This window comes from Aedes albopictus, unplaced genomic scaffold (genome assembly GCF_035046485.1).
Source record: "Aedes albopictus strain Foshan unplaced genomic scaffold, AalbF5 HiC_scaffold_296, whole genome shotgun sequence".
NCBI lineage: Eukaryota > Metazoa > Arthropoda > Insecta > Diptera > Culicidae > Aedes > Aedes albopictus.
This window is the reverse complement of record NW_026917086.1, coordinates 23277-30690: the sequence shown is the minus strand read 5'-3', so window position 1 is coordinate 30690 and position 7414 is coordinate 23277. Positions and strand designations below refer to the sequence as shown.

Below are 7414 nucleotides of genomic sequence, written 5' to 3'. Positions count from 1 at the left end.
GTCCGGCGGTAGAAAGCTGTGATTTTTTACTGCTTTGTGTGAGCAATAGGAGGCAATCAGTGAAGTACTAGATTGAAAGTAGTGAGCTGGATTTTTGTATGGTGAGCTGATCAATCCTCCATTTCTGCAATGAAATGGTGCAAACAGCGTGGGTTATATGATTTCTTGCCTAATTTGATGCTGTTTGAGCAAAAGTTTGGTTAACTGTGTTGTTGTATTATTTATTTCTTACAACTTCAACAACACAGTTACCCAAACTTTTGCTCAAATAGCATCAAATTAGGCAAGAAATCATATAACCCACGCTGTTTGCACCATTTCATTGCAGAAACGGAGAATTGATCATCTCACCATACAAAAATCCAGCTCACTACTTTCAATCTAGTACTTCACTGATTGCTTCCTATTGTGGTGTTTATTGTTCAAGTTGGTGTGGTTGTTTTTAAGGTGAAGGTTGCTCGAGATCATAATAATAAGCTTGGCTCCCGCTCTAATAACCCTCTCAACCACCCACTCAAAACAAACAAATCAGACGGCGCACAGTGTAGTATGACTTGGTCAAATAAACTAACAAAAACATTCCAAAATGAGCTGTAGTAAAATAGCAGTTTTACCTTTGAATTTTGGCACACATTTGATTTGTTGCATATGCCCACCAACACATTTTGTTCTTATAAAACATTTTAAAATTTATTTAAATTCCTACTTTGCCCAATGTTTTCATCAATTATCCCATTGTGCACCACTTTATTTACGTTTTTGTTGACAACTCTCTCCTCTCTTCTCTCGTACTTTTTCTCTCTGACCGTAGAAAACTACCGTGTTATGGGGTGACATTATTTGATGTAATTTCAACTCATAAACAGCAAACGATTGTTCTGTTATCTATTGAAATTACATTGGCAATATGATATTTAAAATAGTTGAAAAGATTAACAGAATAACAGCCTTGTTTCGTGATGAACATGAACTGCGGTTTAATCAATTTCACCGTACGTTGAACAATGCCACTCAGTTTAACGGTACGCTTTTCCGTTTTAGCGAACCGCGATGTAAATTGATCCGGGTTTTCGACCACAAAAGTGGAAAACGCGTAAGTTTTTCGCGATAAACGGTAGATCAGGCGAAAGTGAGGACAATTTCACGTAATCGATCAATTTATTACAGTGCTGTGTTGTTTGGAAGACTGCTAAAAAATGGTTTAAAAAAGTGGGACGCACTAGACGAAGAAAAAAAAAGTGCAGTGTGTGCTACATTTTGGCACGAAATCGTGAAAAGACTGTGAAAAATGCAAAGCAGTACTTCCCGACGGACGAAAAATATAGTTGTCTACCACCAGTAGCAACCTAAGTGCATTTTGAGAAGGTAAGCACGTATAATTTTGATAATTTGTTTGCTTACTTCCGCGCTACTCGACGACTAGGGTGAGGGGAGAGAGGTATAAGAGAGAGAGTGGCGGCCATACTCGCTGCCATTTTGTAACCCCAGCAACTATGTCCTTAAGCTGGTTGTACTGACTATAATCCCTTGCTTTCTCTGCCTTCTTTGCCTTATTTCGTTTATTGCGCTTTTTCGCCTTATCGGCCAATTTCTGCTGAGCTGCACCCCTGGATTTCTTCGCATCGTATTCTGTCCAGTCTGACTTCCATACATTCCTGCTACCAAGTTTTCGCCACCCTGAGTTGTCCATGGAGTTGTCCTTTTTGTTATTTACAATGTTCAACTCAGCTTCCAAAGAGGGATATGTTTCTATCGAAGAAGATGAATTTACAGAATTTTGGCTTGCGATAAGATTTGTTGACCATGACTTCAGCTCATCAATAATATCAAACCCCAGCATCGGGTTATTGTTCATTGTAGCTGATGCATTCATGTCGATGGTCAGCTGGTTTAGGTGCACACTTAAAAAAATTCATGTAAATTTGCGCCACTTTGGATGCACATATAAAAGCGACACATATGACGTAAATTTGAACGCCCAAGTGACGTAATTTTCAGTCACATTAAACTGGATTTTTCGTCATATGAAACGTAATGAGTCACGATTCCCAAATTGTTTACGTCACATTAAGCTCAATTTTACAAGAATGACGTATAATTAAGTCAAAAGACCTGTAAATTTACGTCATTAAACTGTCTACGTTCTGTGCAGTAAATTTACGTCACGAGTAATTTTGATTTTTTCGTAGTGTGTGGCATATTTCGTCGTTTATGCTTTGCAGCCCATTGGATAAGTTCGTTGACATTTTTTGCAATGAGTCAGCGAGTATATCATTTGATTTCTTTATGGACATATCGCACAGCGAGGTAATGTGGGTTTTCAAACTAGTTACACTACCGGCCAAGCTGCTTGTTTTGTTTATTGCAGCTAGTTCATTTTTAATTGCGGACATCAGGATCTCGAGCCCCTCAAATGCTTCATGAATAAAAGCAGGCTTCTCTTGTTGCAGCGCGATTCTATGTGTAACTTCGATGTTAGAATTAATTTGCTCCGCCAAACATTTCTGTTCGGTAATGAGCCGTTCTATGTCAAGCTTGTTTTGAATGCGCTCTTGACATGACTCACAGCATGGTAGAATGTATAGATAGTAGAGTAAACATAGATCCGCGGACATCGCTGAGTGAAATGTTTCAAGCGTGTGAATAGTATTTTTCAAGAGTGCGACGGTTGAATATGACGTCATGCGCTCCATGGGTGTTGTTGGAATTATGACGTCATGCTCGTTTTGATACAGATTTTGACAGTTCGTTTGGATACAATGGATTCATCACCACGGATCTATGTTTACTCTACTATCTATAGTAGAATGTATGAACCAAACTCTACCGTCTACTTATCTTTCCGGCGTAGAGAATTTCGCTGCCTATGCACGCAGCATGGAATTTACGTGGACATCCCGCACATGTCCACAACACTGAATCCGCGTTACCGTCGAAAGCTACGAGTACGCTTTTTTAGGGAAAACGAGTTTTAAGATTGAAAAAACCCTAGATTTCATGATTTTTAACGCTAATATCACAGATGTTGAGGGTCGCAGACATCGCACAGGAAGTCCTAAAGGATCTTGTAGTACGTTCGATGCTTGCGTCAATTGTATCGACACCAGCCAGCTTGTGGAGATCATCGGGCGGATACCACGGGTTCAGGTTGTAGACCATCTTGAGCAGCTTGTTTTGCTTCACCTGAAGTCGTTTACGGTGCGATTTGGCGCAGTTGCCCCAAACCGCGGACGCATAGATTAGCATTGGCCGGATGATACACTTGACCACCAACAACTTGTTCTTCACGCGCAGCTTCGATCGGCGACTCAGCAAAGAGTATAGGGCTTTGGTCGACCGATCCACCTTTCCAGCGATGTAGTTTACGTGTTTACCGAACTTGAGCTTCTGGTCAAAAATCACTCCCAAATACTTTACTTCGTCATCCCACGTAGTTTGCTGGCCATTGACCATGATTGATCGACGTGGGAAGTGACGAGCGACGCGTCTCCTGGTGAAGTAGATGGACTCTTCCAAATGATATTTCCTTATTAACTTGATTCTGATTTATCGACCGTATTATATTTATAAAATAATCATTTTATGGCTTTATCGGTCTTTTTCTGCTCAGAGTATAAGGGAGTAGAGATCAAAGTGGCATACTTGCCTAATTTTACCTTCTATAAATATTTTCACACTTGTTCGCAACCTAGCGAATACTAAATACACCAGCACACCAGGGTGCGAGACCGCCATTTTTAAAAATCCAACACCTTGTATGTGAACATTTGTGTAGCCACAAAGGATTCCATTGTGGATACACGATAGATGTTGGCTCCTGTCAGATGCATTAGGTGGGATTAGGGTTGCCACATACGTGACTAATAGTATGGTACACGCTTGTATGGAAAAAATAAATCCTCGCTCCAGTCGACTTTTTAGATCCCATTTAGGTCCCATATGAACTGTGCAAAATTTCAGCGCAATCGGTGAAACTATAATTTAGCGCAATCGGTTCAAAGCTTTCATAGGATTTACTATGGGAAAAGTTACACTTTCAGTTAAAAAGTCCCAGAGGTCGTTCCTTGTCTCCTTAATTCAAATCGATCAATGTTTCTTGTAGAAAAATCAATTATGAAACTTTCCTTCGAAGACCGCAAAACAATTGGCTTCTTTAGTGGTGTTGAGATAATTCCATATTCACAATCTACATGCCAAACTGAGCCGAAATCCAAATTTTCATGAACTTTGGTACCCGGGAACCTATTTAAAAATCGATTTAAAGTTTGTATGGGAGCGATTTGTCGAATCACCCCTCGTCGCATTTCGTACTGGGCGGAGCTGTCAAGCAGTTGCCCAGCTGTCAAAAGGTGATTTCAAAAAATCTTTTTGTAATTGAATTTAGGTATCAAAATAAAGTTTTAAAAATCTGAAAAAAATCATACTGGCTTATAAAAAGGTGCTCTTTCGAATAAAATCAAAAAATCAATATATTATTCTTAATTTAAAAACCCAATTGGATGCTTGTGGAAAAAGTTATTGATTTATTACCGATTAGTGATCCAACGAACGGCTTTTTATTTAGTTTTATCAGCAGCACTGCTGCTGCCGTTGTTGCATGGGGTGGCGGGAGGCATCACCGGCATCACCACCCCCAGAAACAGCAGCAGCCAAGGCAGCAGCTACAGTGCTGCTAATAAAACAAAACAAAAAGCCGATCCTTGGATCACTAATCGGTAATAAATCAATAACTTTTTCCAAAAGCATCCAATTGTTTTGCGGTCTTCGAAGGAAAGTTTCATAATTGATTTTTCTACAAGAAACATTGATCGATTTGAATTAAGGAGACAAGGGACGACCTCTGGGATTTTTTATCTGAAAGTGTAACTTTTCCCATAGTAAATCCTATGAAAACTTTGAACCGATTGCGCTAAATTATGGTTTCACCGATTGCGCTGAAATTTTGCACAGTTCATATGGGACCTAAATGGGATCTAAAAAGTCGACTGGAGCGAGGATTTGATATTTGTCCCATACTAGTGACTAAATATCATATCTATCATTTTCATTATCCACTTTGATCTCTACTCCCTTATACTCTGAGTAGAAAAAGACAGATAAAGCCGTAAAATGATTAATTTATAAACTAGGATACCCCTCGTGAACATCTGGCGCTACAGTCAACTTTCGCTCGTTGCACTAGGGCTACCAACCTTGACAAATCGTGCTTCACGTCAAAAAGTGACGTTTGACTTCGTTTTAACATAGAGATGAGCGGAAGTTACATATGTCGATTCGGCAACGCTGTTTGTTTTGTTTACAACAGCTTCCAACACTTGCCACAAACATAGATGTTCAAACTTTTTGCGTGACTTTATTGTGGTGCAAGTTGTTTTGTTTACGTTTGCTAATTATATTCGAACTTTTTTTTCCAAAATTTTGAAAAAATAACAGTGCAATCGAAGAAATCTGGAATGCATTGCAAGGAATAGCGCGAATCAAATCGGCAGAAGTGGATCAAGCAGCAGCAATGAAAGTTTTTTCGAGAAGAGCAGCGACAAAAGTTTCTTCATGAGCATACGCTTTTGAAAGCAGAATTAATAAAATATTATATTCTTACTAAATTTACATATGCCGTCTAATTCTCCATAGTAAAAATAAATATTTGTAATACGTTTATTGTCGATTGCAATACCGTTCAAACAACGCCTTTCTACAAACGATAAACATGCTCATTTGGCTCACACTTTGACAGTTCTCTCTGCTCGATAGGCTCACAATGGCCGCCTCCGCACATCTCTATAATGTAGGATTACTAGTTTTAACTGGGCTATAGCTCACCTAACGGCCGCCCAGTTAAAACGAAGCTCACCTAAACGTAGCCCAACGAACGAAAGTTGACTGTATTTACCTGTATATAACTTGGCTACATTGTTGTAGAAATATGATTTACGCGAGGAGAAATACGATGCAACTGATTTGCTTTAAAATTCGCACCTAACTAAATAAATATTATTTTTTTAAATAAATTTTATTTTTCAAAATCACTTAAGTTTTCCATACCATATTCATGGTGAATATCAATTAGCATATTTCGAAGGTAGTCCGTGACATTTACCTTAAATATTAAAAAAAGGAGCGGGTTTTCTATGACTTTCTTGTTGAACTGGTCTAGCCGCACAAGTTTTTCATATATAATATTCTCAGATTGAGCTTCTAAAATAAGATGGTTGAATTAAGATATGTCGAAATGACATTTTCAGCCTTGCAACGGAGCTTAGAGGCACACCACAACGCGCTTAAGGCTCAAATAATCATCATTCAATCATCAACTATTGAAAAGCAGTTTTTTCGCTCAAATCCGCAGAGCCACTATTAAAAATGATTTCACTGTTATCTAGATGGAAAATAAAGTGCAGTGATAAACTTTTATTACAACTGGATAAAATTCGAGCGAGAAAATTTTAATGTATAACACTGGGATGGAAAATATGTTCATAAAACAATGGTAAAAAATCGCCTTTTAATGCTTACGTTTAAACCAACGCATTGCTTAGAAAAATATACTTAAGTCAGTTTAATCAGTTAATTGAATTGAGTGAGTAGTAAATATGTATAATTTAAGTAACTTCAATAACTATATACTGGTTTGAAACATTTTTGAACACATTGAGTACATTTTTTGTCGGTATTTAAGCGATATCTGAACATGGATTTCTTTGAAATTTCTTAGTATGAAACATCAAATCGAGATTACTTAAGATTCCTCCTTGGGATTATTTTAAAAATTTGCCCAGAGGTGCAGAATGGCACCAGGATTCGATCCCAGAACTTAGTTTTGATGGGCATTTTTATTTTATAATAATGGTCTGTGGGGGCACCGTGCCAATGGAACGATACTTCCAAGCGCGGCTTGGGAAAACCACTGCTCTAGCAAAACGCACTTGCACCTTGAAAAAAAAACACTGGAATTGGGTGAAAACTGAGGAGAAGCGTCCGGGTGAAACTGACGACTGTCTCGCGCGGTAGCTCGACAACGAATAAAAACAAAAACGTACAGTTCTCCCAATTATTTTCTTATTTCTTTCAGGTTAGGTAATTCCATACTAAACAAAATCAAAAGAGAATGTATCCAGGGCGTTTGGTGTTCAACGCAGCTCGACAACTATGCCGTACTTATTCAAAGAACTCGTTAGGTGTTTTAAACAGTCACATCCACCGACGAATCCCATCATTGCAGAACCAGATTACAAGTAATGTTTATTATATAGTTTGACGTTGTATATTGATAGGAAAATACTAGTTGCATATGATACAACAAATTTGAACAACGATTAAGGACCATTTTATTGTCGAACTTTCATTCGATTCATTTATGTATTTAGTTCAACGTCTTATCAATCATTAGCAACAAAACAGCTGTTTCGTATTTGAG

At 38.3% G+C, this 7414-nt stretch overlaps 1 long non-coding RNA gene across 1 annotated transcript; it reads left to right on the top strand.

Moving 5' to 3' along the window:
• The first annotated feature begins 405 nt into the window (after positions 1-405).
• LOC134284547 (uncharacterized) lies at positions 406-6986 on the top strand. The gene is made up of 2 exons (XR_009995832.1): positions 406-447; positions 1505-6986. It is a non-coding gene; the product is annotated as an uncharacterized LOC134284547 (long non-coding RNA).
• The last annotated feature ends 428 nt before the right edge of the window (positions 6987-7414 follow it).